Source organism: Lonchura striata, chromosome 1 (assembly GCF_050655825.1).
Source record: "Lonchura striata isolate lonStrDom1 chromosome 1, ASM5065582v1, whole genome shotgun sequence".
Taxonomy (NCBI): Eukaryota; Metazoa; Chordata; class Aves; order Passeriformes; family Estrildidae; genus Lonchura; species Lonchura striata.
Genome location: NC_140703.1, coordinates 90,390,855 through 90,413,083, shown reverse-complemented (window position 1 = coordinate 90,413,083; position 22,229 = coordinate 90,390,855). Strand labels below are relative to the sequence as shown.

Sequence of the window (22,229 nt, the reverse complement as noted above, 5' to 3'; positions counted from 1 at the left end):
TTGGGGTGCACCATGAAGTGCTCCCTTCTGTAGGAAAGAGATAGCCAAAAACCACTCCCCTGGCCAAGAAAGATGAGTGACCCTGAGGTAATTGCAGTAATTACAAAGACCAATTTAAGCAGAAGAAAAGCTGCATTAGTGGAGACATAGCAACATTTTCTGTCTTTGACTCAAAGCATTAAAAATCTTGCTATTTTGCTGAGAAATGTTTCTTCCAGGTGATTCTAGGTGGCACGCTGAGTAGGATGTGCTGCTGTCAGAGCCCCGTGGACGTGAGAGTGGAGCCCTGTAAATAGTGCTTCATCATGCAAACGGGATATTACCTCTGTGCAGGCAGATGGTGATATGAGTGGGCTCTAAGCTTCACTACCAAGATGAAGTGAGACAGCACTTGTGACAACTTAATGCTGACTGAGTATCATCAACACAAGTCTTTTCTGTTGTAGCTGTCTTAGGATGTCAGAAGATATGGATCTGAGATTGAAAAGACACTTTTGACAGCATAATGGCTGAAACAGTTTTGAAACATTTAAAGCAACAATAAAACGCAAAAGGGGAAAGAAGGATGAGGATAATGGGGTGAGACTTCTCAAAGGACATGAGGTTTCATTTTGCTTTGAATAATCTTGTGTCTTCAAAATGACTTCTTTCTGAAACTACAAGTCACAATTTTCCAGTAAAAGTCTGCCACACACCTAGGCATCTTCTGAAGGCAACATTCCATCTCCATATTTTTTCACTGTAACTCTCCCCCATTCTAGCTATGCTGACTTCACTTGGACAGGCGTGTGTTGAAAGATTTTTCTTAGGATGCCCATAGTTCAGATGCACTTCCTAAAATCATGACTGATTTCAAAGCATAGTAAAATTAAACAATAGACTTAGAACTGCACATAATCATGGAAAAAAAGCAGAAGTCTTTAAACACAGCATCCTGAAATCTGTATTCTTGAAAGTTTGAGTGGTTTTGGCATGACTGTGGCTTTTGGAAAATACAGGAAGAAAAGCTCTCTGAAAAAACCCTTCAGATTTTCACATCTGAACTCCCTATAGAGGATTTCCCAATACTCTGTAGCAGTAATCCTCAGAAAAGAACAGATACATATACAAATGTGATTAATGTTCTAGAAGATGATGGTTATATCAAAATTATAATCACAGTGATTAGCATTTTAGCAGACTTCATGTTTGACCTCTGACTTTGTAACTGAATGCTTTCAATTTGTTTGGGTTCTTCTGCTTTCAATTTTTTGTTTTTATTTTGTAAAATCAATGCATCCATCTCTCCTCTACCTCCTTTCAAAAAAAATTTCTTTTTATGTCAAGTCTTTAAAAATAAATAAAAAAATCAGAAAAAAAAATCAGGAAAAGGCTTTTAAATTTACATTTGAAATTCATTTCAGATTTGTATTCATTACTTTGATGTGGAGTTCAGAGGCTGTATTGGTACTGTACTTCCCCACTGCTATGTGATTGGACTTTCTGAACACTGTTCCACACAAATGAAACAGAGCTTATAAAAAAACAAAAACAACAACAAAAAAAACCCCAAACAGGTTTCATATTTAGCTACTGTAGGGGGTAGAGTAAATAAAAGGAATTTAAAATCATTAAGAGAAATTAATAATGCTAGCTATTGTTTTCTTCCTCAAAACATTTCAGCTTTTTTTTTTTTTCTGCTTGTATTTAGCACATTACTACATTTTTCCCCTGTTAGAAATAAAAGCTATAGGCCCAGTTCTGTCATGGCGGTGAGCAGGCAGTTGGATACGGTAATGCATGCCTGAAGCCTTCACCAAGGATGATAAGCCTGCATGAATTTTACGAGTCTCAGTATCAAGGTTGCCCTCGCCCAAGGGATTTAAGAATAAGGGGGGAAAAAAGAGAAGGCAGATGTATGAATAACTGGCATTGTAAATCTTCACCGTGGCAACCTACAGCTAGAAAAAGTCTGTGATGGGTTCATGACTTGAGAAGAAAGCGACACAGCAGAATGTGAATGGATTTTCTTCAGCTACTTAATACACTGCTTAGAGCAGCTTAAGGGTGTGCATGTGAGAGAGTATGTGTGTGAGAGAGAGCGAGTGTGTGTGCATGTGTGTAAGAAGGGGGGGATCTGTGGAAATTTGTTAGAAGGAATTACTAGTGTTATACATCTTGCTAGGGCTTTATTTTTTTTTTTTTCCTTTTTGGGGGAGGCTGTAGGGGAGGAGGAATACCATTTAGTCTCAGAATATAAATGACTGGATTTTGCTTGGGAAAAAAAAGAAAAGATGGTGGGGGAGGTGCATAGAATTATGCAGGCAAGTAACAATGAGCAAATTGGACCCTTAACAATACAGCACAAGGTCATAGTGAAAGTCACCAGAGTGGGGTAGTGGGGGTGGCTGGTGGTAGAAAACAGATCATGATAAATAGCTTCCCATTTTGTAAAATCTGGTAGTTAATGAAAATAAGATGCATTTGAGTTGTCTGTGAACACCTGATTTTTTTCCTCTTTCTCTCTCTCTCTCTGGTCCTGCTGATGTATGAAAGCAAAGCACTGACTCTAATTGTGCAATTATAAAACGGAAATGATGCAGGTTTGGCAACACAGAGAAAGAAGGCAGCTCAATAACATTGTTTAATAACAAGCAAATAAAGCTCAAAGGGGAAAGAGGTGACTATTTCTGCTTTAGACTCATTAAGGAACCTGAAACATATTGTAAAAGAGTGATATTTAATTATGGGCTGGACTGATAACATGGAGCAGGGCCTCACTGGGAGAAAGAGACCCTATGCTCCTAAGAGTGAGCAGCTCCAAACATCAATTACTGTGATTATCTACCCAGTGCTTAGAAAATGCACCCGTCTCCGTGTTCCAGCAGCGACCCGTAAACAGGCATTGCATAGGCAAATTTATGGGCACAGTCAGCTGGGGCCAGGTGGGAAAGAGAGCTTTCCTTTGGTGACTTCTGTGCAAAAGGAGGAAAGAAGCAAAAGAAAGAAAAATCTGTCTTCTGCCCTACTGAAAGAGCAATTTATTACAGAGCATTTGCAGGAGACAGCATTTGTTGCCCTGCTGCCTTTTTTGCCTCTGTTGGCTGTCTGAATGAGAAATGGGAGTATATTAACCAACTCATGGGTTACAGAAGACGGCTTGGCATGGGCCCATCAAACTTCGCCATGCTAAGGCGAGTCAAAGGTCAAGAGAGCGTTAGCAGCTGAGATTTAGAACCGAGTGCATCTCTTTAACCTTAACTGCTGGGAATGGATGGAGTCACTTTATTTCTTTAGTCAGGATCTTGGTTGCAGTGAAAGATGTCATGAGGAGGAGGGTACCATCCAGCTTGGAGCAGATGGGAAAGTATATATTGCAGTGAGCTGTCATATTCTTTCGGGGTCACATAGATAAGCAACATCACTGTTGTGTGCAGCCCCCTGTTTTCCATTAGGTCTAGAGGCTGAATGTTTGTGCATCTTTGTTAATGCACCACAGACCAAAGAAATAGAGACTAACAGTGAAAAGTAGGTGCCAAATCCATCCAAAGCCATTTAATCTTTCTTTCTATTTGCACCAACATTATTTTCACTGAGGAAAATCCTTAGTAAATGGAGCATACTAATGACGTGTGCACTGAACTTTATTTTTAATGGCAGAGAGATTTCTCTGCCTAGAAAGGCAGTGTGTGAGGTGCAGGTTGCCGTGACCTGGTTCACAGCATTCCTGCCTGCTTGGATCTGCCACAGGGCCACTGCACAGCCTTGAACTAATCACATCAACTCTGTGTCTCTCTCCCTTTCTAGTCCTTCTGAACCCATGAAAGTTCCTTGAAATAGCAAGGTCTGTTTCTGTGACATTTGCTACATTTCACCTGTAGTCTCTGTGGGCTGCAGGAATAACCAGGGAATGATTTGGCTCCACACCCAGTTCAGACACTCATTTTGGGTATGAGTTCTATTAAGACATCAAGTGCACTCAGGCATGAAGGCATCTGTGCAGAGGACCATTTCTTAAATTATTGGGAAGAGGTATGTCACTTGCTGCTGACATATACATATACCAGTACACTCAAGCATAAGAGAACACTTTTGCTCAGTTTATGGTGAAGATTTGAAATTCAGTGAGACAGTCTGAAATACAAAGCTTAAGGGGGAAATTTAGGTATAAGCAAGATTTCATCAATGTCAAGTCAAAATTTCATGCAATGTATAGTAAATGAAAGGTGTGATTTGTTGGATGTGATAACAGCCCTGAAGAAGGCTTGTATTGCCTAATCTTCTAAACCCAAGTTGAGTAGTTTAGACAGCTTTAGGTATATAGTGCCCCTGTTGTGGCTTTGTCCAGACTCAAACCAGTCAGATCCATAGTGAGGAAAAGGGGATGAAGATACTTTAACATAAGTACAAAATTCTTGGGACTTGGAGAGGATCATGATATTTAGCTTATTTTTTTTGTTTGTTTCCTGTATTTTCACCTCTCCACATTTTGGTCTCTAGAGACCTTAGTGTATCTTGACCTGTGACTGAGAATAAGCAAAGAATAAAGAATTAGTAAAGATTTTTGTATGCTTAATTAGACTAGGATCTCTATTAGCTGACTGTGAGACCATATTGGTAGGAAGTACCAAAATACTGCTTGTCCCTCTCTTAGCAGCAAAGCAGCTAAGAGTTTATTTTTCAGACCTAAAAGTGTATGTACAGGATAGACCAAGATACAGGAGCTATGATATACACAAATGCAAGAATAAAGCAATGAAGAATGAAGGTACACAGTAACATTAAGACTGATGCATTTCCAAATCAGAAGTGATCTAGCATTGTCCTCAATAGAATATGCCATGTCAGGGAAAACTGCAGGAGCAATTAAAACCTCTTTATCTGTAATTATTTATGGGCAACATACATTTGGCTCCCCAAATAAGTGGGAAAATTGAAAGGATCATATCTCATCCCTGTATCAGCAGCAACCTATTGACCACATATTTCAAATGAAAAGTAAACAGGTTGAAGAGTGAATAAACAGGAGGCAAAATAGTTGGAGAAGGTGGTTTGTAAATAATCAGAAAGAGAGATTCCATATTACCCTCCCAGCTCTGAATTATAAATACATCCTTTCTATCCCTCCCCCACACACATGCAGTGGTCCATAGACAATTTCAAAGAGCTTGCAAATGTTTTGGTCAGACACTGGACCACTAAAGATAAAGAGAACAATTAAGAATATTGCATAAAAATGAAGTAATTTCTTTGCATCTGCATTCACTATGGAGATGCCTTTCTCTAAGCCAATTATTTGTAGATAATAAACACAAGGCGGTATCAGAGATCAAGTTGTCAAAGAAAAGAATCTTAAAGAAATTGACAAAGAAAAAAAATAGTTAGAATCATCCATTGTTGAAGTTCCAAATAAACACTAAAATGTTCAATTTGGAAAAGATATGTTCTTCCATAAAAATGGCCATGTCTCACAAAATCTTCAAAAAGGAACACGAGCAACCTGAAGAATCACAGATCAATTGACCTAACCCAGTGTAAGACAAATAATCTGAAAAAAATAACTAAAAATGAAATATTCTAACAAAACATAGTATAAGAAAGATAAAATAAATGGTTTCTTAAAAGGTAAACTGTGTCACTCCCATCTATTGAAATTTTTTATCAATCAAAAAGAAGACCAGAAATTTTTCAATAAACTGCCAGGATTTGCAGAAAAATGTGCCCTAACCAGAGGTCTTAAGGAAGTGTGAGTTTCCCACCTCTCCCACTCTTTCACACAGATTAATGAACAAGTTGTGATACAGTCATGGAACACAGGACAGGATGGCATCTGAGTAGTGGTTATCCAGCTGAAGTCTTTGCTTTTCCATGAGAAAGGTACCATGAGAGGAAACACAAGCCTTCCACTCTGAATTTCCATTAGGGTCCATGAAAGACACTTTCAATAACAGCATTGTTTACAATTTTAAATATAAAATTTTAAAGTTTATGTATCATACACAACCACCCAAAGCAGGAGGGCCTGTCTGGATTTACTACGTTAATGATTCTATAATTATATGAGTTCACCTGGTTTTTTTTCAGTCTTACATTTTTTATTTTGAGTGTCTCTATCATAAATTGTTATTTACTGGTCAAAGAGTATTGGGGTAGTAGAGGAGGTACTACCCCAATACTACTACTAGGATGGTAAGGGATGGCCTCAGGGTATTCCAAAAGTGCAAGTGACAAAGGGGATGACACTCTGTGACCCACCAGTGCTCTCCCAAAATCTCTGAGCTCTCAGACTGTGCTCATATTTATGCCTAACCTACTTTCCAGACACTTTTTGTGCCATCACAGAGCTTTTGTAGATGTACTGGTGGGGGCAGGGAAAATGTATGAAAAAAGTGTGTTCCAATTCTGTAGCTATTCACCTGATTCTTTTGCAAATTTGGCCCCATACTCCCTGTAATTCACCAGCTGATAGACACTTGGGAGACTCCTGCCTGATAACATTCCTGTCAGCCATGTCCCAAAGAACAAAGGCAAGCTGAAGTATTTTTTAATTCTACCCTCTCAGCTCATCAACGCTGAGTTTACATAAAAATGTAAGAACATTGCACTACACACACTGCTAATAATCAGAAACTAAAGCTTTGAAGTTTCCCTATTTCACAGCTACTGCCATGACAGATGCTTGCCAGAGAAAACTCAGGGGGCATTTGTTTGCAAGCATTTTGGCTAAGCATAGTGCCCATTGTGCCACTTAATATTTCAGCTATCTCTGGTGTAATCAGGGAACAGCAGTTACTTATTTCTCTCACGTCTTGCTCCTTGCTAGCTACCTACTATCGCCAGCATGACCTCTGAAGCACACACATTAATTTTACCTCAGTATTTCTATAGCATCAATTAATAAAAACTGACTATGTTTTCAACAAACGCACATGTACTGATAAATGAGGGTCCTGACTTAATTGCTCTGTAAATTAAGAGCTCACAGTGGTGACAATAGAGAATAGTTTTAATATTTAAAAACTCATTAAATTTGTGTACATTTTGAATAATTAAATCACATGGCCACTTTAAAGAGCTAATTTAAGTTTAATTCTTAAATGTATATCACAGAAGAACTTGATCTGTTGAAAATTATTGGTTAATTTTCAGAACAACTTAATTTGGTTCTGTTCTTGCCCTGAAACTGTGCATTTATTTATATACTTATCTGCCCCTTCAACCTTCCAGAAATTCCTAGCAACATCAGTTCTAGGATGATGACACCAATATGTACTACTGTCAGCATTCATAAAAAACAGTGTAAACCTAATGTCAGTAATGTACTTTTTTTCTGTGGTGAACCATAATTCCATATTTTAGTATTTTAGATCTTTATCAGATCCATTGATCATATTTAAATAGTGGGCATTTTGAGGCAAACAATTTGCTTTTTTTATGACTTGCACTGTGTGAAGATGAAGTCCAAATGTACAAGTGTGCATTGTTTTGACAGAATTTGCAAGGCTTCGTGAAAACCCTGTGTCCTTCCAATTATGTAAACTCAGAGACAGTCAAAGTCAAACCTTCAACTTGTGAGTATCATCTTCTTTCCACTCAGAACTCTGATTGTTAATATTGGGTAGTACTTTGAAGCATAACATCTGATTTCCTGGGTATCAGCAGAGGTACTGCTAACAAAACTATGGCTCACCCTCCCCACTTGATCAGTTCTGTGGAGTTTAAAGAAACAACTCAAAAGAAAAGGCTGCTTTCCTTGATGAAGCTCATGCTGTAAATAGGACAGAAACAATTTTCAGTTAGAGCAATTCACCTTTGTGCAGTTAACTTTTCTTTCTCCTGTGGCTCATACGTCAATCTTCATATTGTTACTAGTATTTAATCAGTGATTAAGCTGCCATAGAGTAAATACAGACAGATTGTGCTGTAACATTTCTATGCTCTTTCAATATTATGAAGTGTAATATTCAGGTAGGTGCTTAGTTATCAAAGTGATAGACACTTAATACCTGAAATAAATATAATGATTCTTGCTGTATCTTTGCAAAGCGACTTAAGTATTTATCTGCAGTTGAAGAGACGAAGAATTGTTCATTAACTTTTTAATCAAGAGGGGAAAATAGTACAAATGTTATGTGACTATCTGTATGCTTTTGAAAAATTAAATCCCTTCTGGTTTTATCTTCTTTCTGCACTGATTATCTAATAAGGTTTTGGGAGAGCAAGTTCTGGAGGAGAAGAGGAACAGGCATGGTCTTCAGAACAGCACACTTAAACCTGTTTTGGTGAATTTTCACAGAGTGCGCTCTCCAAACTCCTGGTCCTGAGTATTCCCATCGGAAAATAATTTCTGATGATACCTTTGCAGATAGCAACATATCACATCACTTGTGACTACTCAAAACAGCTCAGATTTTTGCTATGGAGGACTTAAGCTCTTCACAGCTTTGTCAATGATTACTTGCAGTGATCTTGTTTGTAATGCTTAATAGACATGATTATTTGTTTACTTGTTAATATTTCTAACTGTAGTGCTGCATGGAAAAGTTACTGTCTACTGATTTCCCACTGTGGTCAAAGCCTATTGCTGTCATTGCTTCTCAGAACAGAATTCCCCATCCTAAAATCACACCCAAACTTCTTTCTTCACAGATGTATGCAGCAGTAAAATGTATTTCGTTTGAACTAGGGTTTCGTTTCCCAAGGGGTTCTAATCTCTCTAAGGAATAATGCTGTACTCTTATCATCATTTACCTCTCCTCCAATCTTTGTGTAATCTGCAAACTTTGTCAATCACCAGTCCATGTTTTCTCCCTGGTAGTTGATAAGATGTTAAATAGTAAATGGTCACAGCTTATCTTTGTGAGACTTTGATAGAAGCACACCATTTACAGCAATATTTGAGAGATCAGTTAAGTATTTTGAATCTATCCAAGGTGTGTTACAGGTACTTTCTATTGCTCTACTTCAGTAAATCCATTATGTGTAAGACTGAGTGAAATGCCTAACATAAATATGTCTACCATGTTGATATGATTGCCTCTAACAACCAAACTTGTCATCCCCTGTACCATAACATTCAGAGGTTGTGAGGGTTCTGATTAGCAGATCTGCCATTTGACAGAGCCATATGTCAGCTCTTTCTCTATGGTACAAAAGAAACAAAGACTACAAAGGCTACTTGGAGACCTCTGTTGCTTCTGGCTGGCTTTAAGTATTGGGAGGTTTTTTGCCAGCTGTTATAATTCCTGGCTTTTCTATTTATGCATGTTCAGCTGGCAAACAAATGGACTTCTATATTTTCTTCTAGGGCAGAACTGTATTTGATCTAGACAACCTTTTTCTGATGGGCTTTCCAACATTAAGTGGCTTTTCCAAGACACCATATTTTCTTAATTTGATTTTCTTGCTCTTAGTTTTTACAAATGAAAAAGAAAAGAAGAAAAAAGTGGCAATTTCTAGCTAACATTTGTAATGATATTCGATTTCAGTCAGGGAAATGTTGAAATCTGGGAATAGAAACTGCAAACTGAGAGTAAACCAGAAATGCAACAGTATCATGCACTACACGTACATTCTACATACATGTACTGTACTCAGATACTTTTTATCTTTTACACCTCTTTCAAAATTTGACAATATTCCTCAGCTTAACTTGAGACCAACCCATGCTTTTTGTTCTTAAGGACAAGATTTTAAGGTCAATCGCATTTAAGTGTGTTTATTATTCCTTATAAAGAACTGAATTTTCCCACTCAAGTCCATATGAGATTTACAAAATTTTATAGTCCTTTAGCTGGTAACTACGGGGTGAATCAGGAAAGTGCTATGCTTTGCAGTAATGCACAATATTTGTGTTTAAACCATGTACATGATGGTGAAGCATTGTGATAAATTGTGAAGCCTCACAGTGTCTGGCAAGTTTCAGCAGCACAGACTGGAGGATATGAAAGAGAGAAGAGCACATTAGAGAGCTGAAGCTGCAGGGGAAGTTAAACAGGCAGACTATAATTGCTCAAGGAGGGTCTTAACCAGGAGAAAGGAATTAACACCCACAGTCTTGTGAAAATTGCTTATGGTCTGTAATGACACAAATTGGTGTATTAGTTCGAGCTTCATTGGTGAGACAGCATTAACCAGTGGAAAGTGCCTTTTAAACCAGGCCCAAGCTTTGCTTCTGGTATCTGTTTTGGCTTTATTTTAAAGCCTCTTGAAAGACTGCAGAACCTGTATGGAGATGTAATGCTCGTATAGAAATCCCTTCCCATGTGGTCAGGTCCAGCTCTGGGGCCTTACATGGAAAAGGACAACCTTTGCATTGTCTGGTAACATTTTGTGCAGCACTGGATTTTCAGAATGTCTTAAACACATTGTGTTTATTGTGCTGCTCTTCGGTAATGAGTGGTGTCAAAATGAAATGTAAGATAATAAGGCTATATAGTGTTATCTCATCTAATGTGTTTATCATGTGCAATTAGTACCAAAAGAATGTGTTCATAATAGCAGCTTGAAAAAATATTTAATGTATGTATTAAATAGTGGGAAATCAGTATACAAAAATCTACCTTACAGAGAAGATACAAAGATAAAATGAAATAGATTAGCAAGGGTGATAGAAGACTTTGTTTTGTGGTGTTTTGAGTGATTCTGTAGGAAAAACATAATTTTATCTTATGTATTAGTATTCTGATTCAACAATCATAGGTGCCAGTATAAGAACCTTGACAGATGGGTGGTAGATACATTATTGTATTATTCTCAGTTGGAAGTGTCCATAAGGAGAACTAAAAGAAAAGGGAAGCAAGACATTTTATTATAGATCTTGTATATGTTAGGAAACAGAACTTTTGCATTGGTCATCCAGATTCCATTTAGAACATATTTCGTGTGATAATTTCTTTGCCACATTTTAATTTTTATTTTTATAATGCTCATGTCCTACCTTTGCCTCCTTCATCATTTCTTCTGTTCTCATACATCCAGACCAATCCCTTAAAGCCCATCAAAATCTTAACAGCTTATAATAGATCATTTACATATTAACAGATGATATCATAACATTGTCAGGGAAAAAAAAAAACCCATAGAATAAACTTCACTGGCCGAGGTAAATTAACACATACCTTGTGTTAATAAATAACGTGCAGAGTATTTTGAGAACTTGTATATGCGTGTATGTATACATGTATAAACATATTATGGACACAAAAGTATTTATGAGGGTTATATAAATATAAATGTGCACATACACAGACACACATGCAGACATCTATTTATATTTGACATTTGTTGTTCCACCTTGATCCTGGCATTACCATTCCAGTAATGGATCCTGTTGTGCATTGAAATTCCCATTGTGGTCCATTACACTTCCTTCGTTGACAGCTCTATTGCTTCACAAGGTATTGTGCTATGTATGACATTGATTGGAGACACTGGATACACATTAGCAACATCACAACACGCATAATAAACAAGGTGTCGCTCTGCAGAGACTATCAGGAACGGGCACTGTGCTGCACAGCCCACCACAAGCTCCACTCTGTGGGCATCTCTCCTCTTGGGGTTTGTCCTCCAAGGTCAGCTTCAGATCTGAGCTGGCATGACCAAAGGTGGGACGGTTCCTGGCTGAGAGGTCCCACCCTGACAGCCTCCCCTGCAGTGAACCCATCCTGAGGACCCGCTGCCTTTCCAGCACCTTGACCAGTTACCAACTTGAGCTGTAGCAAATTGAAAGTTTTTCTATATTTTCTTCTCCTCATTGTAGTTCACATGCTTTACTGGAAAAGGAGATGACACCAGGTGCTCTCAAACAGGCAGCTCTTGTGGTATTGTCCCCTGCCCATATTTTCTCTAAGCCATCACCAAGTCCTTTGGTGATGGTTCTTTCTGGGGCGTGATCAAAGGCCATTAAAATGAATGGGAAACTTTCTGTTGACATTAATGAACTTCGACTTAGACCTTTAAAATCAGGAAGCAAGAGAATGACAGCTTCAATGCTAGAAACAGATGGAAATATTTGTAGTGTTGTGGTCCAAAACACACTAATCTTTACTTGAGAGTGTGCATGTTTGAGCAGCATGAGGAGTATTGATCCCCTTCAGTTACAGCTCTCCAGTGAGCAGAGAAAGAACAGACAGGAGAAATATTATGTTAGTAATCTAATTCAGCAATATGTGCTTTTGAGAGGCCACTAATAAAAGAAAAATATGAGTTCTCAAAGCATTTTCTTGAGTCTGTAGCTTCAACTGGAATTGCTTCTCAGAGAACTCAGAGAAGGCCTGTATCGATTAACAAATTAGGGAAAAAATTAAGCAACGGCAAGAATCCGTACAGTGCGAAAATTATAGTTATGTTCCCAATTATTATCTGTTTCTTGATTGAAGTATAACAGGGAGAATCCATACTAACTCTTATCCCCACTGTTTTAATACTCTCACAACCTCAGCAACCTCAAAAATGGACAGGCTGTTCCAGGTGGGTAATATTTTCATCTCACTGTGTTTACCTTCATTCATGAATGCTGGAAATTCTTATTCAGTGCAGATCTTAAGCCTCTTCTTGCCTTGTGTCTCCTTTTGTTTGTTCTTGCATTCCAGCTTTTACCGTGCACTGACTCAGGTCAACAGACTCAGCTGAGGACATTGAAAGCCTTGCAGTTCGCAATCCTGGCTAAATTACTTTGCTCTCTCCAAATTACAGATAGACAGCTCACCCTTTGGTACTCACAGTGCTCCAACATTTCTCATTTCAACTTTTCTGCACTCGGAAAAAATTTGTTCTTGTCACATTTCCTCTGCAACTCAGTGTCCAGAATGTCCAGTACATTTCTCTCCAATTTCCAGAAAAGTCATGGGACAAAGAATGAGTGATAAAGGAAACTTTAGGCTTTTTCCTTCTATTCCAGAAATTACTTAAACTGCTGCCTTAAACCAGTACCCTATTCCCATTTTCCAGTAACTTATTAAAATAGTTTCAAAAGATGTGCAAGAAACTGTGTGGAATAAATCCTTCTCTCTCCTTTTTGTCGATTCCTCATATATCTATTGAGCAGTGGATCACTGGCTGTTGAAGACAGTTTTTTTATTTCACTAGTTAACTCCCAGAAGTTCTATGTTTGCAATAAAAAAGACACGGAAGTAGATAGAAGAATGTTGGATTTTTTATACTGGCTGAAAGATACATCAGATATGTTTTTTGTATGACATAAATTTTGTAAAACAGACAAGTTTTGCTCTGTTTCTAGCATTTTTCCCAGGGACTTTTGCTGGTGTGAGATGTTGAACCTCAGTCATTGTGTTCCTGAGACACATGAGCTCAGTTTCCATTGCCTTTTAACCTCACACTGAAATGCTTGCAAAGGGTGCTATTCCCAACACACAACACTTTTCCACTGTGCCACGAATTGCAAATGTGCAGCTTGTTCACAAAAGCAGCCACATACAGGGCAGCTGCAAACCCGGGAGGGGCAGAGTGAGCTGGGCTGTATTTAGGCCAGAGGCAGCTTCCAGCGACATCTCGGCTCCCACCCCTGGAAGCCAGCCTCCACAACATGATTCACTGCTGCTTTTTCATTGCTCCCTCTTCCCCATCAGGGTCACAAGTAACTCACTTTTTCCAAATGCCATTCTGCTGTGTGCATCTTCCTTAAATCACTTGGTGGACTGATCAAATAATTATGTACTACCTGTCATTAAAGAGCTGCATTGCAAGCTGTGCCCATATTGCATTACATCTTTAGAGCATTGTATCATACAACTACTTATGCTTGGAGTTTCTAAACATTGATTGTTTTTTTAAAAACAGACTTTTTCTGTTAAGGAAGGTTTTTCAATTGAATACTGAGAAAGAGTTGATGGAATTATTTTCTTAATCTAAAAATTTACATCTGTATTTCATTATTTACCATTCTCCCTGGGGACTGGAGGTCTTAAAAAAAAAAAACACCCTCAGCAACAAATAAAAACATGAAAAAAAAAAAGTTTTGAAGGCTTTTTGTTTTGAATGTGTAATTGTTGTCAATCCAAATAAGTAATACTCAAGCTAAAGCTGTTGAAATTTTTTTCTTAAAATAATTCAAATTATTAATTATGAAGCTTATGCACTGTTTGCAGCAGTGCACAATTGATACAAAATTTACAGCTTAAGTACAGAATACTTCTAGAGATTCATTCTATGAAAATGACAAAAATAAATTAACATAAATACAATTTTTCTGACAGGGCCATGGCAAGTTATGCAGTATCATCATTCAAACTGAATGATTAAGCAGATTAGCTCATAGATTTAGAAGGGTAAACCTAATTAATACTAAGATAGATGGTATTCCAATAAATGAAGTATTGAGAATTTAAAAAGTAGTAGTAGAAATATTTAACTAAGAGGACGAGAGCCATTATTGAAATGATGTCATACAATCTGGGAGGCATTGTCATGTTCAGTAAATTAGCATGGCCTAACCACAGCAGAAAATTTCCTTGAGCTGCAATAAAGACTAAATGCTTTCAGACTCCCATGATCCTTTGTAGTCATCATTTTAAAGCGCTGCCTTAGTGAGCTAAACCTGTAAAGTTTTCTTTTGAGCGGCTGTGAGTTGATTAGATCTATTTCAGCCTAGTAGTGGTAATAGGCTCCTCTCTGTGAAACTGCTTAGCCTCTGCTCCCCTGGCAGCTGGAGAAACTGGAATTAATCAGGTCTGCTGGGGACTTCTTCAGCATCTCCGCAGGCCAGCGACTCTGGAATCATTTACTACAGAATCTTACTGTCAACTCTTTGTCATTTAGGCTTTTGATTATGCTTGCTTTCTTCAGAAAAAATGGAAATGGGTGACAGATTATCCTAATGCAGAATTTCACTAGTTACTTTTATAGGCATCTATTATCCTCCTTTGTACTGTCCATAAAAAGAATGTAGGTGTGTGCAAAGATTTTTAGGGGCAGAGATATGAAGAATATGCTATTGAAATTAACATATTTCTTCTAATTAAAGTATGTTTCTTTCTAATAAAGAGACCCTCCCCCCTGAAATGACTGCATATTGTTTTGTCACTAGCACAATATATGGATTTCCTTTCTCTTTTCTTAAAAATTGATAGCTGGGGAAAAAAATTCTTGAATATCATTACTTACCATGCTACTGTTCAATAACACTACTTTCTACTGAATATACTGCAGATGCAGATTGGAGTTTTTTTTTTTAACTGTATTAAATATGAGCTTTAGAATAAATGCATATTTACATAGACTGCTAACTACTCTGAGCTTCAGTGAACAGAAAGTAAACAGTCAACACTGAAAAAAAAAAGACAATTAAATCTGCCTTCTTTTCAGCATTTCATCCCACAGATACAGGGCTCTATAGACTTAGTGTTCTGTAAATAGAGTCAATGGGTAGTCTTGTGCAGTCCTTAATGAAATCATCATGCCTTTCGACATTTAAAAATTTGTAGATTTATATCACAAGCAGTTATTCCAAACAAAGAATTCTGTGTGACATTCTGAGACACAGACTTTTCATACATGATATAGGAAAATACTGTTAATGAAATGGTTTAAAATTTCATCAAAACTGATGATTTATAAGCAACTTTTCTTTGATAAATTTATATGTATTTAATAATATGAAGACGTGTATAAGCATTTGTTTGACTAGTGTCCAGTGCACTTTCGAAGGAGTCTGGCAAAAAACGTTTTTCAAAAAAAATGAAGTGAAGAAATTGTTCCTTTTTTATACTTTTTTTCCCTTTTTTTTCAACCTGTTTTTTTTCCTGTTCAATTTCATTCTGGAGAGTAGATTTAAACAGGTTATCTTAATAGGGTTAATATATTAACATTTTATAAATATGCTTAACTTGAAAAAAAAAAGAAAAAGATTGGCATCAAAGGAAAAAAAAGTCTAAAAGTCTATATTGAATATTGAATGATTGCCAAAATCACAAAACTGTTCCATTATGAGTATTTTGAACAGTTCTGTAAATTACAGAAGCAGGTAAGAGCCTCCACTATTCTGCCTCCAAACAGAAGAAACCTTTCTGTGTATGTTCCTTGGTAGGCTTGGTAACTGCAGGAAGCTTGTACTCTAGATCTATCCACAACACACCTACACCCTATACCCCACCTAGACTTCTCATTTGTCTTGTTTGCCTATATCTGGTATACCAGTGAATCGGCATCAAAGAACAGCACTCTCATTTTGTTCTGCTGAAAAATAAACACGGTAGTTCATACACCGACCTCAGAAGATGAACTGCACGGTTATGTCAGCTAATTTTAATCAGCTAGATTTCTTCATCTAGTTTTCTGCTTCAATGAAGGACTCTGGATAGAAGTCATTGAAAAACTGAATCTCATTTTTAGGCTTCCAGGTTCAGTTTTGCTCATTGTCGCTTTGCCCCATGTTGCCCTGCCTTGTTTAACACCTCCCGGCCATGGCTATTTGTCAGCCCCTTCCTTCCAGACAAGCAGGTGAGTCCTCCAGAGATCATCTTCTTGTAACGTGCCCCTTGTACCTACTCTGAGCCTCTTGCTATCAGGCAGTGATTAAAACCCCAAGCTTTTTCCCCTCATATTCATGTGTCCTGGCTGTTCAATGCAATAGGGCCTGTAAGACTGGGGCAGTTTGGCATTGTCCTTTCCACGATAAAGTGTAGGGATGGCAAATCTCATGTGACTGATGTGACTCACTAATTGAGCAATTTAACACAGACCAGCATGTCACCCATAAAGCATTGGACTCTAACACTGCACAGAGCCTTCCTCAACCTTTCAGAGACAAAAAACTTCAACTTAACTCACAAATAACTAAAAAACCTTCATGCAGTTAAATTGCAGCTTTTTGTTATCTAAATTGTGAGAACTAACCAAAGATCTTTAGTTTTACTTGCTAATAAATAATCCAAGTTTGAAAAATCACAGAGGGTTAAACACACTAAATAGGTCGGGTTCATTCTGTTAATGCTCATGTTCATGTTCTCTTTCTTTATTGAATACTTGCCCTTCTTTTATCCTTAGACTGCTATGGTCATTTGTCAATGACAATTTGTTGAGTTTGGATGTGTTCCTCTTCTCAAGAAAAGACTTCAGATTAGATCTGTACAAATACTGAGGCAGCTAACCTTGGGAAGTGTCCACTGACATCACCATTCTTAGCTAATTGCAGATATTCAGGACTCAAGTGGTAAATATTTAAAAAGGGGGGGGGGGGTTCTCTCTCCTCAGTATGACTCCCAGGTACTTGAGACACTGCATTATTTTAAACAAGATGCAATGTATTTTAACCAAGAAATGGCAAACTATGTGCTGCAGGTGTTCAAACTAAGTTTCAAACCCTATTGAAGCATATTTGACAAACAAGTGCTATCAAGCTGATACTTCCGAATGCAAAGCGTTACAACTCCTTCTATCCTGTTAATAACCTCCTACCTCTCGGTCTTCTTTTCCATGCAGCCTATTTTATAGCAAAGCTATACTTTGCCATATAAACTCTTTGGGCTAAAACTAATTTTAAAATCTGGGTACTGGAATTAGCTCTGTCTGTTATGGCAGAATCTGATGACACTGTTGGGAAAGGGAAAGGTAATTTTAAATTTCAGAAGAGAGGGTTAGGTATACTTATAGTGGTACACAGAAGTCTTTTCTGGCTGCTTCATTTTCTAATTTGAAGTGTATATATTTTTCTCTCTTCATCTTTTGCTGCTGCTCCATATTTCAAGGAACTGTATGTCTTGTCCTATCCCCATTTCCTCTGTGGCTTGGTCTTTGCAACCTGTTTTACCTTAAAATTGTAAACAAATCCTTTATTTTCTGTTTTAGTGTTTCTGTGCTTTCAGAAAATTTGTTTCTTTTATTTACATTCCCACCCAGAACTTCCTCTCCCATTTACTTTTGTCAGGGGCACTTCAGGGGATAATTCTAAGTGACTTGCAAACCTTTGCTTTGTTTATCTTGACTTCTTGTCTATCACAGCCTTCTAGAGCCACTGAGTCTCCAGAAGGACAGCGGAAAATAAGACTATTGTACCTTGAGGAAAAAACTAGGCACCATCCAGTGTTCAGGTTTTCACTATGGAGATCTACATAGCATCAAACTCCATCTTTTATCATGCTGAGAGTGCACAATTGCAATAGCTCTTTTATCATAGTTTTAATTAATATAATACAGTCAAAAATGCCTCTCATTCTTTGGCCTCTTGAGCAACAGCAACAATTTTCCATTCTTTTTGTTCCACTAGCATGCACATGGCCAATCATATAGCTCCTGCAATTCCCATTGTTTTTTATTTTTTTTTTAATTGGTAATTTTTAATAAGTAGATACAGTAGAAGAATAGAGACATTGGAGTTTCAAATTAAAAGGGAGGGTAAGACTTTTGAACTGAATTGCTCGAAATGAACTGGGAGAGGTGCAAATCAGTCATTACAAAAATTATATAATTTTAGGTCTTAGGTTAAGTTCTGTGAACTGTTTAATGTTATAATTGGCTGCTGCCAAAGGCATCAAGTTGAATGAAGCTCTAAGTTTAAAATGTCATAAACTCTCAGCATAAAGATTTATATAACACAGGTATCTGACCTACCACCACAAGACAGGAGGTATTTGTTAAGGCTTATTTGACTCTTGCAAAGTGGAAAAGGAATGGACTCGAGAAAGAAAACATACATCTTCTGGACAATATCAAAACATTATGAATCTAGTCTGATATCTGAGCAGTGAATTCAGAAAGCTGTGATAAACATAGTTGTTTCTTATTAAAAAATAAGATTTGATACTTCAAGTGGAAAATTTGTCTGTTTATTATGATAAATGAAGGTGGTTAATGTCAAATCTCAACAGTGTGTATTCAGCAAGACTCTAGTGGAACCTTTCATAAACTGAGTATACACTTTCTGATGTGTTGCAGGCATTCAATGGCTCTCACCCATACACATCTTCCCTATTTCTTTACACCAGTAACCAACAACAAAGTTGCACTGGATTTGTCTGCATACCACAACACAGGGTTAGAATATGGTGCCATTTACTGGCCTAAATAAAGCAGTGTTGCATGGGGTATTGCAGTGAATTTGGGGGACAGGATAAGGGGTGGTAGAAACCACCTTACAAATTAATCAGGAGGTAACCCCCCTTACAAGGAAAGCCTTACAGCTTGGTGATGTATTCAAAAAGTTGCAAGCAAACTCATGAAAAAGATGCATTCTTTGCTTCTTATTTCATAGTTTAAAAAATGTTGTAAGTAGATCACATAGAAGATATCCTATATAACTAAATATCCTTCCATATTAATGTGGGTAAAGAGGAATTTCTCGTATCTGCAATCAGTCTGCATGTTTGTGGCTTCTTTGCAATAGTGGGACCTCTATGGGATGACAAAGAAGTGGAATGAGGAAAGATGGATAAAATATTTGAAGTTTAATAGCCAGTGAAGCTGCCTACTCATCCTTTACAATATCATGATACCTAAGGCAGTTATTTTATTGAGGGAATCAACAAAGTAAATACAGAAGTATTTCAAGCTGTTCTAAGGGTAGATGAACTGGTCCTGTCCTGCAGTTCATGTTTAAATAGTAGAAGTTTCATACAAGGTAATGAAGTGGTTCTTATTTCCAGCCATTTCTATGGATGCATTCCTTCACTGAAAATAAATGCCAGAAGCCAGTAAGTACCTACTGCCTGTACTGTATTCTTGCCAGAAAATCATCCAAGCTTGCATTTATAAAGATGTTTTACTTAACTCTCCCAGTTATGCCTCTTCCCAGTTTCTTCCTCACAAGCACTTCCCTAAATAAATAACAATCAGTTGACTCTTAGAGGGGAGAAGATGATGGTAGCTTTACACAAAAGATGAGTCACTAAGCAGTGTTTCATTTGCATGTCATTCTTTATATAAAAACACTGAAAACTCAAAGCTCAGAAAACTACCTGTCCATCCACATTTACCTTCTCTTCCACTTAATTTTATTTCTGTTAATTAATTCACTCCCAGCAAGCTACATTTCTGCACTTTTGTTTTTGTCACTGAGACATTTTATCTCCTATCTTAAAGAACAGAACACTTAAAAATATGACTATTATCTATTCCTTCCATTCACCTCTCCCATTTCTTCCAACTCAAAGAAAAATATTTCTTCCAGACAGTCTCCATCCTGACCAAATTTTTTCCATCCCCATCACTTAGGCATTGTTTTTTGTCTCCTCTGGTTAGGTCTTGTTTGGAAACTCGTTCTCTTTTACTCTAGACCCAGGTGTTCATTACCTTTTACCATTCAAAAGTACAGATAGGAATAGGATTGAAGTAAGGAGTCAGATACTCTTTCACAGCAGTAAAAACACATAATTTTTGTGGGAAATTTCTGCCCTAAATTTCATTTGCAGTAAATTTCATATGTCTTTTTCAGGTACACATTTGATTTCAAAACCAAGCAAAATGAATTAAAGTTCACCAAAAATGAAAACAGAAAATCTGAACAAGTAAATAAAGTGACCAGCTGCAGTGATAACATTTATATTAATTTCAATTTTCAGGCTCCATTTTTCTACTATTTTGTAGTAACATGCCTACTTCTCAACATATTTTTTTCTGAATAAACCAGGTTCACAGAATTAACAGGTGCCACAAGTAAGCAAATGTGCATCTCTTCTGCAATTTGTGTAGCACCCAGTTTCACTTCCAATTTTGTGGGGTTAAGAATACGTCTCACTATAAAACTTATGATTTGTCTTATGCCTGAGACCAGAGCAGGGTTAATGGGAACTGTCTGCTCCCTTCTTGCACTGATAAAGTGGAGGCTGATTCATAGAAGTCCTTCTGCATTCCCTGTTTGTAAAGCAGACAAAAAACCCCAAACCACCCCAGTACACACCACTGTGCACAAGCCTGCCCAAGCCTTTCTGTTTGCTTTCAGGTGTAAGAAGCCAGAATTATTCTGATAGGGTGGAGAGTTCTGATGACTGGCATGCAAATGTTCATAAAAACTGTCCCACTTTGCTCCAGTTCCTGTTTATTACTTCTTATTCTTTTCAGTATCAGTAAATCCCTTCAAGGCTTCTGTTATTGAAGAGGAGCCCACCTGGGAATGTTTAGGTCCTTTAGTAATAGCCTTAGGCCCAGATCTAATGTCTACTGAAAAAGGATTCACTGCTTAAAGGAAATACTGATGAGAATTCGTTAGGGCATCATAAAAAAATCTGTTTCAACTTAGAAATAAAGCTGCTAGATATGTGAGCAAATACTGTAGGTTAGCACTTACTGTATACAAACTGCAGGATGCACATAGAGATGTCCTGTAGTCCAACCTTCCTTTAAAAGTTTCCTAAGTCCTTAAAAAAAAAAAAAAAAGAAAAAAAGAAAAAAAGAAAATGAGTTCACAATGTTTTAAACTATAATATAAATCTACTGATCTGCTATTAATACAGTTCCTGCATTGTCTGAGGTTTGAGACACACATGTGTAATTCTTCAATGGCATTCTGTGTGTTATCTGGAAGGTCTCTCATTGCTGCTGCAACAATGCAAACCAGACTACACCCAGGCGAACAAAGGAAATTTAACTTTCATAAGTTGGTTTTAAAAATGCATTTACTTTGACTGCATTGAAAGAATCTAAAAAAAGATGAAAAGCCTCTTTAGCATGCCCAAAACATCTGGTTTCATATTTTGAGACCAAAAGGAAATTGCATGAAGACTAAAATCTTGTTTTGATTTATATTATTATTGGAGGGCTGAGAAGCTGCCAGTCATAAAATAAAATTTTATGATGATAAATAAATAAGGAAAACAATCTGACAAAACATGTTGTGGAACAAAGCTCCATTTCAAGTTTAATTAACTGATAACAATGTTTATGATAGAAGAACTGTGCCACCAATTATACAGCTAGTAAATGCATGCTACCAAAGCAAAGACTGGCCTATAAAAGACTGGCTAAAAAGGTTTCTCCTGCAGCAAAATACTTCCAAACACAAAAGAGAAGGTATTCTCCATGTAGTAAATCATGCAGCAATTAAGACCCTCTTTGAAGATGCTTATTATTCTTTATAGATTGTATGACAATTGCTCTGCTTCAATTGCACATTGTAAATTGCACAATACTAGTAGTTCCTGCTTTCTAATATGCCTACTGATAGTGCCTGGAAAAGCTGACAGTTTAGAAATTGTTACAGGAAAGATATGTCCGTGGGGAGACAAGTAAAAAATAAATGTTTTCAGCTCTGCAGCACTTTGCCTTTTCCCAAAACCTTGTATGCAATCGTAAAATAG

The 22,229-nt window shown here is 37.3% G+C and overlaps 1 long non-coding RNA gene across 3 annotated transcripts in view; it reads right to left on the bottom strand.

The window, feature by feature from the left end:
- The window catches only part of LOC110474669 (uncharacterized), a 409,027-nt gene that overhangs the window by 178,001 nt on the left and 208,797 nt on the right, over positions 1-22,229 (bottom strand). For all 3 annotated transcript variants that reach the window (XR_014949702.1, XR_014949692.1, XR_014949698.1), the window contains one exon: positions 21,221-21,290. This is a non-coding gene — a long non-coding RNA (uncharacterized LOC110474669). The remainder of the gene's footprint in view (positions 1-21,220; positions 21,291-22,229) is intronic.